This window comes from Notolepis coatsorum, assembly GCF_963971535.1.
Source record: "Notolepis coatsorum genome assembly, chromosome: 3".
NCBI classification, from domain to species: Eukaryota; Metazoa; Chordata; class Actinopteri; order Aulopiformes; family Paralepididae; genus Notolepis; species Notolepis coatsorum.
The window spans coordinates 164,911,845-164,923,217 of record NC_140167.1 but is presented as its reverse complement, the minus strand read 5'-3'; positions in this window follow the sequence as shown (position 1 = coordinate 164,923,217).

The following is an 11,373-nucleotide window of genomic DNA, read 5'->3' as shown; positions in this document are numbered from 1 at the left end:
CTGTCCTCTCACATGTGTCCTGTCTGTCCTCCTCACCTGTCTCATGTCTGTCCTCTCACATGTCTCCTGACTGTCCTCTCACATGTCTCCTGACTGTCCTCCTCTCACATGTATCATGTCTGTCCTCTCACATGTCTCCTGACTGTCCTCCTATCACATGTCTCCTGTCTGTCATCTCACATTTCGCCTGTCTGTCCTCTCACATGTCTCCTGTCTGTCCTCTCACATTTCGCCTGTCTGTCCTCTCACATGTCTTCTGACTGTCCTCTCACATGTCTCCTGTCTGTCCTCTCACATGTCTCCTGTCTGTCCTCTCACATGTCTCCTGACTGTCCTCCTCTCACATGTCTCCTGTCTGTCCTCTCACATGTATCCTGTATGTCATCTCACATGTCTCATGTCTGTCCTCCTCTCACATGTCTCCTGACTGTCCTCCTCTCACATGTCTCCTGACTGTCCTCCTCTCACATGTCTCCTGTCTGTCCTCTCACATGTCTCCTGTATGTCCTCTCACATGTCTCCTGACTGTCCTCTCACATGTCTCCTGTATGTCCTCTCACATGTCTCCTGTCTGTCCTCTCACATGTCTCCTGTCTGTCCTCTCACATGTCTCCTGACTGTCCTCCTCTCACGTGTCTCATGTCTGTCCTCCCCTCACATGTCTCCTGACTGTCCTCCTCTCACATGTCTCCTGACTGTCCTCCTCTCACATGTCTCCTGACTGTCCTCTCACATGTCTCCTGACTGTCCTCTCACATGTCTCCTGACTGTCCTCTCACATGTCTCCTGTCTGTCCTCACACATGTCTCCTGTCTGTCCTCTCACATGGCTCCTGTCTGTCCTCCTCTCACATGTCTCCTGACTGTCCTCCTCTCACATGTATCCTGTCTGTCCTCTCACATGTCTCCTGACTGTCCTCTCACATGTATCCTGTCTGTCCTCTCACATGTCTCATGTCTGTCCTCTCACATGTCTCATGTCTGTCCTCCTCTCACATGTCTCCTGTCTGTCCTGCTCTCACATGTCTCCTGACTGTCCTCTCACATGTCTCCTGTCTGTCCTCCTCTCACATGTCTCATGTCTGTCCTCACATGTCTCCTGTCTGTCCTCTCACATGTCTCCTGTCTGTCCTCTCACATGTATCCTGTCTGTCCTCCTCTCACATGTCTCCTGTCTGTCCTCCTCTCACATGTATCCTGTCTGTCCTCTCACATGTCTCCTGTCTGTCCTCCTCTCACATGTCTCCTGACTGTCCTCTCACATGTCTCCTGTCTGTCATCCTCTCACATGTCTCCTGTCTGTCCTCTCACATGTCTCCTGTCTGTCCTCCTCTCACATGTCTCCTGACTGTCCTCCTCTCACATGTCTCCTGTCTGTCCTCCTCTCACATGTTTGTCTGTCCTCTCACATGTCTCCTGGCTGTCCTCTCATGTGTCTCCTGTCTGTCCTCTCACATGTCTCCTGTCTGTCCTCCTCTCATGTGTCTCCTGACTGTCCTCTCACATGTCTCCTGTCTGTCCTCCTCTCACATGTCTCCTGACTGTCCTCTCACATGTCTCGTGTCTGTCCTCATGTGTCTCCTGACTGTCCTCACATGTCTCCTGACTGTCCTCACGTGTCTCATATCATGTGTCTCCTGTCTGTCCTCTCACGTGTATCATGTCTGTCCTCTCACATGTCTCCTGACTGTCCTCTCACATGTCTCCTGTCTGTCCTCACATGTCTCATGTCTGTCCTCTCACATGTCGCCTGTCTGTCCTCTCACATGTCGCCTGTCTGTCCTCTCACATGTCTCCTGACTGTCCTCACATGTCTCCTGTCTGTCCTCTCACATGTATCCTGACTGTCCTCTCACGTGTCTCCTGTCTGTCCTCTCACATGTATCATGTCTGTCCTCTCACATGTCTCCTGTCTGTCCTCTCACATTTCTCCTGACTGTCCTCACATGTCTCCTGTCTGTCCTCTCACATGTCTCCTGTCTGTCCTCTCACATGTCTCCTGACTGTCCTCACATGTATCCTGACTGTCCTCCTCTCACATGTCTCCTGTCTGTCCTCTCACATGTATCCTGTCTGTCCTCTCACATGTCTCCTGACTGTCCTCTCACATGTATCCTGTCTGTCCTCTCACATGTCTCATGTCTGTCCTCCTCTCACATGTCTCCTGACTGTCCTCTCACATGTCTCCTGTCTGTCCTGCTCTCACATGTCTCCTGACTGTCCTCTCACATGTCTCCTGTCTGTCCTCATCTCACATGTATCATGTCTGTCATCTCACATGTCTCCTGTCTGTCCTCTCACATGTCTCCTGTCTGTCCTCCTCTCACATGTCTCCTGTCTGTCCTTCTCTCACATGTATCCTGTCTGTCCTCTCACATGTCTCCTGTCTGTCCTCCTCTCACATGTCTCCTGACTGTCCTCCTCTCACATGTCTCCTGTCTGTCCTCCTCTCACATGTCTCCTGTATGTCCTCTCACATGTCTCCTGTCTGTCCTCTCATGTGTCTCCTGTCTGTCCTCTCACATGTCTCCTGTCTGTCCTCCTCTCACATGTCTCCTGTCTGTCCTCTAACATGTCTCCTGTCTGTCCTCTCACATGTCTCCTGTCTGTCCTCTCACATGTATCCTGTCTGTCCTCCTCTCACATGTCTCCTGACTGTCCTCCTCTCACATGTATCCTGTCCTCCTCTCACATGTATCCTGTCTGTCCTCCTCTCACATGTCTCCTGACTGTCCTCCTCTCACATGTCTCCTAACTGTCCTCTCACATGTCTCCTGTCTGTCCTCCTCTCACATGTCTCCTGACTGTCCTCTCATGTGTCTCCTGTATGTCCTCCTCTCACATGTCTCCTGTCTGTCCTCTCACATGTCTCCTGACTGTCCTCCTCTCACATGTCTCCTGTCTGTCCTCTCACATGTCTCATGTCTGTCCTCTCACATGTCTCCTGTCTGTCCTCTCACATGTCTCCTGTCTGTCCTCCTCTCACATGTCTCCTGTCTGTCCTCCTCTCACATGTATCCTGTCTGTCCTCTCACATGTCTCCTGTCTGTCCTCCTCTCACATGTCTCCTGACTGTCCTCCTCTCACATGTCTCCTGTCTGTCCTCCTCTCACATGTCTCCTGTATGTCCTCTCACATGTCTCCTGTCTGTCCTCTCATGTGTCTCCTGTCTGTCCTCTCACATGTCTCCTGTCTGTCCTCCTCTCACATGTCTCCTGTCTGTCCTCTAACATGTCTCCTGTCTGTCCTCTCACATGTCTCCTGTCTGTCCTCTCACATGTATCCTGTCTGTCCTCCTCTCACATGTCTCCTGACTGTCCTCCTCTCACATGTCTCCTGTCTGTCCTCTCACATTTCGCCTGTCTGTCCTCTCACATGTCTCCTGTCTGTCCTCTCACATTTCGCCTGTCTGTCCTCTCACATGTCTCCTGACTGTCCTCTCACATGTCTCCTGTCTGTCCTCTCACATGTCTCCTGTCTGTCCTCTCACATGTCTCCTGACTGTCCTCCTCTCACATGTCTCCTGTCTGTCCTCTCACATGTATCCTGTATGTCATCTCACATGTCTCATGTCTGTCCTCCTCTCACATGTCTCCTGACTGTCCTCCTCTCACATGTCTCCTGACTGTCCTCCTCTCACATGTCTCCTGTCTGTCCTCTCACATGTCTCCTGTATGTCCTCTCACATGTCTCCTGACTGTCCTCTCACATGTCTCCTGTATGTCCTCTCACATGTCTCCTGTCTGTCCTCTCACATGTCTCCTGTCTGTCCTCTCACATGTCTCCTGTCTGTCCTCTCACATGTCTCCTGACTGTCCTCTCACATGTGTCCTGTCTGTCCTCCTCACCTGTCTCATGTCTGTCCTCTCACATGTCTCCTGACTGTCCTCTCACATGTCTCCTGACTGTCCTCCTCTCACATGTATCATGTCTGTCCTCTCACATGTCTCCTGACTGTCCTCCTATCACATGTCTCCTGTCTGTCATCTCACATTTCGCCTGTCTGTCCTCTCACATGTCTCCTGTCTGTCCTCTCACATTTCGCCTGTCTGTCCTCTCACATGTCTTCTGACTGTCCTCTCACATGTCTCCTGTCTGTCCTCTCACATGTCTCCTGTCTGTCCTCTCACATGTCTCCTGACTGTCCTCCTCTCACATGTCTCCTGTCTGTCCTCTCACATGTATCCTGTATGTCATCTCACATGTCTCATGTCTGTCCTCCTCTCACATGTCTCCTGACTGTCCTCCTCTCACATGTCTCCTGACTGTCCTCCTCTCACATGTCTCCTGTCTGTCCTCTCACATGTCTCCTGTATGTCCTCTCACATGTCTCCTGACTGTCCTCTCACATGTCTCCTGTATGTCCTCTCACATGTCTCCTGTCTGTCCTCTCACATGTCTCCTGTCTGTCCTCTCACATGTCTCCTGACTGTCCTCCTCTCACGTGTCTCATGTCTGTCCTCCCCTCACATGTCTCCTGACTGTCCTCCTCTCACATGTCTCCTGACTGTCCTCCTCTCACATGTCTCCTGACTGTCCTCTCACATGTCTCCTGACTGTCCTCTCACATGTCTCCTGACTGTCCTCTCACATGTCTCCTGTCTGTCCTCACACATGTCTCCTGTCTGTCCTCTCACATGGCTCCTGTCTGTCCTCCTCTCACATGTCTCCTGACTGTCCTCCTCTCACATGTATCCTGTCTGTCCTCTCACATGTCTCCTGACTGTCCTCTCACATGTATCCTGTCTGTCCTCTCACATGTCTCATGTCTGTCCTCTCACATGTCTCATGTCTGTCCTCCTCTCACATGTCTCCTGTCTGTCCTGCTCTCACATGTCTCCTGACTGTCCTCTCACATGTCTCCTGTCTGTCCTCCTCTCACATGTCTCATGTCTGTCCTCACATGTCTCCTGTCTGTCCTCTCACATGTCTCCTGTCTGTCCTCTCACATGTATCCTGTCTGTCCTCCTCTCACATGTCTCCTGTCTGTCCTCCTCTCACATGTATCCTGTCTGTCCTCTCACATGTCTCCTGTCTGTCCTCCTCTCACATGTCTCCTGACTGTCCTCTCACATGTCTCCTGTCTGTCATCCTCTCACATGTCTCCTGTCTGTCCTCTCACATGTCTCCTGTCTGTCCTCCTCTCACATGTCTCCTGACTGTCCTCCTCTCACATGTCTCCTGTCTGTCCTCCTCTCACATGTTTGTCTGTCCTCTCACATGTCTCCTGGCTGTCCTCTCATGTGTCTCCTGTCTGTCCTCTCACATGTCTCCTGTCTGTCCTCCTCTCATGTGTCTCCTGACTGTCCTCTCACATGTCTCCTGTCTGTCCTCCTCTCACATGTCTCCTGACTGTCCTCTCACATGTCTCGTGTCTGTCCTCATGTGTCTCCTGACTGTCCTCACATGTCTCCTGACTGTCCTCACGTGTCTCATATCATGTGTCTCCTGTCTGTCCTCTCACGTGTATCATGTCTGTCCTCTCACATGTCTCCTGACTGTCCTCTCACATGTCTCCTGTCTGTCCTCACATGTCTCATGTCTGTCCTCTCACATGTCGCCTGTCTGTCCTCTCACATGTCGCCTGTCTGTCCTCTCACATGTCTCCTGACTGTCCTCACATGTCTCCTGTCTGTCCTCTCACATGTATCCTGACTGTCCTCTCACGTGTCTCCTGTCTGTCCTCTCACATGTATCATGTCTGTCCTCTCACATGTCTCCTGTCTGTCCTCTCACATTTCTCCTGACTGTCCTCACATGTCTCCTGTCTGTCCTCTCACATGTCTCCTGTCTGTCCTCTCACATGTCTCCTGACTGTCCTCACATGTATCCTGACTGTCCTCCTCTCACATGTCTCCTGTCTGTCCTCTCACATGTATCCTGTCTGTCCTCTCACATGTCTCCTGACTGTCCTCTCACATGTATCCTGTCTGTCCTCTCACATGTCTCATGTCTGTCCTCCTCTCACATGTCTCCTGACTGTCCTCTCACATGTCTCCTGTCTGTCCTGCTCTCACATGTCTCCTGACTGTCCTCTCACATGTCTCCTGTCTGTCCTCATCTCACATGTCTCATGTCTGTCATCTCACATGTCTCCTGTCTGTCCTCTCACATGTCTCCTGTCTGTCCTCCTCTCACATGTCTCCTGTCTGTCCTTCTCTCACATGTATCCTGTCTGTCCTCTCACATGTCTCCTGTCTGTCCTCCTCTCACATGTCTCCTGACTGTCCTCCTCTCACATGTCTCCTGTCTGTCCTCCTCTCACATGTCTCCTGTATGTCCTCTCACATGTCTCCTGTCTGTCCTCTCATGTGTCTCCTGTCTGTCCTCTCACATGTCTCCTGTCTGTCCTCCTCTCACATGTCTCCTGTCTGTCCTCTAACATGTCTCCTGTCTGTCCTCTCACATGTCTCCTGTCTGTCCTCTCACATGTATCCTGTCTGTCCTCCTCTCACATGTCTCCTGACTGTCCTCCTCTCACATGTATCCTGTCCTCCTCTCACATGTATCCTGTCTGTCCTCCTCTCACATGTCTCCTGACTGTCCTCCTCTCACATGTCTCCTAACTGTCCTCTCACATGTCTCCTGTCTGTCCTCCTCTCACATGTCTCCTGACTGTCCTCTCATGTGTCTCCTGTATGTCCTCCTCTCACATGTCTCCTGTCTGTCCTCTCACATGTCTCCTGACTGTCCTCCTCTCACATGTCTCCTGTCTGTCCTCTCACATGTCTCATGTCTGTCCTCTCACATGTCTCCTGTCTGTCCTCTCACATGTCTCCTGTCTGTCCTCCTCTCACATGTCTCCTGTCTGTCCTCCTCTCACATGTATCCTGTCTGTCCTCTCACATGTCTCCTGTCTGTCCTCCTCTCACATGTCTCCTGACTGTCCTCCTCTCACATGTCTCCTGTCTGTCCTCCTCTCACATGTCTCCTGTATGTCCTCTCACATGTCTCCTGTCTGTCCTCTCATGTGTCTCCTGTCTGTCCTCTCACATGTCTCCTGTCTGTCCTCCTCTCACATGTCTCCTGTCTGTCCTCTAACATGTCTCCTGTCTGTCCTCTCACATGTCTCCTGTCTGTCCTCTCACATGTATCCTGTCTGTCCTCCTCTCACATGTCTCCTGACTGTCCTCCTCTCACATGTATCCTGTCCTCCTCTCACATGTATCCTGTCTGTCCTCCTCTCACATGTCTCCTGACTGTCCTCCTCTCACATGTCTCCTAACTGTCCTCTCACATGTCTCCTGTCTGTCCTCCTCTCACATGTCTCCTGACTGTCCTCTCATGTGTCTCCTGTATGTCCTCCTCTCACATGTCTCCTGTCTGTCCTCTCACATGTCTCCTGACTGTCCTCCTCTCACATGTCTCCTGTCTGTCCTCTCACATGTCTCATGTCTGTCCTCTCACATGTCTCCTGTCTGTCATCTCACATGTCTCCTGACTGTCCTCTCACATGTATCCTGACTGTCCTCCTCTCACGTGTCTCATGTCTGTCCTCTCACATGTCTCCTGACTGTCCTCCTCTCACGTGTCTCATGTCTGTCCTCCTCTCACATGTCTCCTGACTGTCCTCTCACATGTATCCTGTCTGTCCTCCTCTCACATGTCTCCTGTCTGTCCTCTCACATGTCTCCTGTCTGTCCTCTCACATGTCTCCTGACTGTCCTCCTCTCACATGTCTCCTGTCTGTCCTCCTCTCACATGTCTCATGTCTGTCCTCTCACATGTCTCCTGACTGTCCTCCTCTCACATGTCTCCTGTCTGTCCTCCTCTCACATGTCTCCTGTCTGTCCTCCTCTCACATGTCTCCTGACTGTCCTCCTCTCACATGTCTCCTGTCTGTCCTCCTCTCACATGTCTCCTGTCTGTCCTCTCACATGTCTCCTGTCTGTCCTCTCACATGTCTCCTGTCTGTCCTCCTCTCACATGTCTCCTGGCTGTCCTCTAACATGTCTCCTGTCTGTCCTCTCACATGTCTCCTGTCTGTCCTCTCACATGTATCCTGTCTGTCCTCCTCTCACATGTCTCCTGTCCTCCTCTCACATGTATCATGTCTGTCCTCCTCTCACATGTCTCCTGACTGTCCTCCTCTCACATGTCTCCTAACTGTCCTCTCACATGTCTCATGTCTGTCCTCCTCTCACATGTCTCCTGACTGTCCTCTCATGTGTCTCCTGTATGTCCTCCTCTCACATGTCTCCTGTCTGTCCTCTCACATGTCTCCTGACTGTCCTCCTCTCACATGTCTCCTGTCTGTCCTCTCACATGTCTCATGTCTGTCCTCTCACATGTCTCCTGTCTGTCATCTCACATGTCTCCTGACTGTCCTCTCACATGTATCCTGACTGTCCTCCTCTCACGTGTCTCATGTCTGTCCTCTCACATGTCTCCTGACTGTGCTCCTCTCACGTGTCTCATGTCTGTCCTCCTCTCACATGTCTCCTGACTGTCCTCTCACATGTATCCTATCTGTCCTCCTCTCACATGTCTCCTGTCTGTCCTCTCACATGTCTCCTGTCTGTCCTCTCACATGTCTCCTGACTGTCCTCCTCTCACGTGTCTCATGTCTGTCCTCCTCTCACATGTCTCCTGACTGTCCTCTCACATGTATCCTGTCTGTCCTCCTCTCACATATCTCCTGTCTGTCCTCTCACATGTCTCCTGACTGTCCTCTCACATGTCTCCTGACTGTCCTCCTCTCACATGTCTCCTGTCTGTCCTCCTCTCACATGTCTCATGTCTGTCCTCTCACATGTCTCCTGACTGTCCTCCTCTCACATGTCTCCTGTCTGTCCTCCTCTCACATGTCTCCTGTCTGTCCTCACGTGTCTCCTGACTGTCCTCTCACATGTCTCCTGACTGTCCTCCTCTCACATGTCTCCTGACTGTCCTCTCACATGTCTCCTGACTGTCCTCCTCTCACATGTCTCCTGACTGTCCTCTCACATGTCTCCTGACTGTCCTCTCACATGTCTCCTGACTGTCCTCCTCTCACATGTCTCCTGTCTGTCCTCTCACATGTCTCCTGACTGTCCTCACATGTCTCCTGACTGTCCTCTCACATGTCTCCTGTCTGTCCTCCTCTCACATGTCTCCTGTCTGTCCTCTCACATGTCTCCTGACTGTCCTCTCACATGTCTCCTGACTGTCCTCCTCTCACATGTCTCCTGTCTGTCCTCTCACCTGTCTCCTGTATGTCCTCTCACATGTCTCCTGACTGTCCTCTCACATGTCTCCTGTCTGTCCTCTCACATGTCTCCTGTCTGTCCTCCTCTCACGTGTCTCCTGACTGTCCTCTCACATGTCTCATGTCTGTCCTCTCACATGTCTCCTGTCTGTCCTCTCACATGTCTCCTGTCTGTCCTCTCACATGTCTCCTGACTGTCCTCTCACATGTGTCCTGTCTGTCCTCCTCACCTGTCTCATGTCTGTCCTCTCACATGTCTCCTGACTGTCCTCCTCTCACATGTATCATGTCTGTCCTCTCACATGTCTCCTGACTGTCCTCCTATCACATGTCTCCTGACTGTCCTCCTCTCACATGTCTCCTGTCTGTCCTCTCACATTTCGCCTGTCTGTCCTCTCACATGTCTCCTGTCTGTCCTCTCACATTTCGCCTGTCTGTCCTCTCACATGTCTCCTGACTGTCCTCTCACATGTCTCCTGTCTGTCCTCTCACATGTCTCCTGTCTGTCCTCTCACATGTCTCCTGACTGTCCTCCTCTCACATGTCTCCTGTCTGTCCTCTCACATGTATCCTGTATGTCATCTCACATGTCTCATGTCTGTCCTCCTCTCACATGTCTCCTGACTGTCCTCCTCTCACATGTCTCCTGACTGTCCTCTCACATGTCTCCTGACTGTCCTCCTCTCACATGTCTCCTGTCTGTCCTCCTCTCACATGTCTCCTGTCTGTCCTCCTCTCACATGTCTCCTGACTGTCCTCCTCTCACATGTCTCCTGTCTGTCCTCCTCTCACATGTCTCCTGTCTGTCCTCTCACATGTCTCCTGTCTGTCCTCTCACATGTCTCCTGTCTGTCCTCCTCTCACATGTCTCCTGGCTGTCCTCTAACATGTCTCCTGTCTGTCCTCTCACATGTCTCCTGTCTGTCCTCTCACATGTATCCTGTCTGTCCTCCTCTCACATGTCTCCTGTCCTCCTCTCACATGTATAATGTCTGTCCTCCTCTCACATGTCTCCTGACTGTCCTCCTCTCACATGTCTCCTAACTGTCCTCTCACATGTCTCATGTCTGTCCTCCTCTCACATGTCTCCTGACTGTCCTCTCATGTGTCTCCTGTATGTCCTCCTCTCACATGTCTCCTGTCTGTCCTCTCACATGTCTCCTGACTGTCCTCCTCTCACATGTCTCCTGTCTGTCCTCTCACATGTCTCATGTCTGTCCTCTCACATGTCTCCTGTCTGTCATCTCACATGTCTCCTGACTGTCCTCTCACATGTATCCTGACTGTCCTCCTCTCACGTGTCTCATGTCTGTCCTCTCACATGTCTCCTGACTGTGCTCCTCTCACATGTCTCATGTCTGTCCTCCTCTCACATGTCTCCTGACTGTCCTCTCACATGTATCCTGTCTGTCCTCCTCTCACATGTCTCCTGTCTGTCCTCTCACATGTCTCCTGTCTGTCCTCTCACATGTCTCCTGACTGTCCTCCTCTCACGTGTCTCATGTCTGTCCTCCTCTCACATGTCTCCTGACTGTCCTCTCACATGTATCCTGTCTGTCCTCCTCTCACATATCTCCTGTCTGTCCTCTCACATGTCTCCTGACTGTCCTCTCACATGTCTCCTGACTGTCCTCCTCTCACATGTCTCCTGTCTGTCCTCCTCTCACATGTCTCATGTCTGTCCTCTCACATGTCTCCTGACTGTCCTCCTCTCACATGTCTCCTGTCTGTCCTCCTCTCACATGTCTCCTGTCTGTCCTCACGTGTCTCCTGACTGTCCTCTCACATGTCTCCTGACTGTCCTCCTCTCACATGTCTCCTGACTGTCCTCTCACATGTCTCCTGACTGTCCTCCTCTCACATGTCTCCTGACTGTCCTCTCACATGTCTCCTGACTGTCCTCTCACATGTCTCCTGACTGTCCTCCTCTCACATGTCTCCTGTCTGTCCTCTCACATGTCTCCTGACTGTCCTCACATGTCTCCTGACTGTCCTCTCACATGTCTCCTGTCTGTCCTCCTCTCACATGTCTCCTGTCTGTCCTCTCACATGTCTCCTGACTGTCCTCTCACATGTCTCCTGACTGTCCTCCTCTCACATGTCTCCTGTCTGTCCTCTCACCTGTCTCCTGTATGTCCTCTCACATGTCTCCTGACTGTCCTCTCACATGTCTCCTGTCTGTCCTCT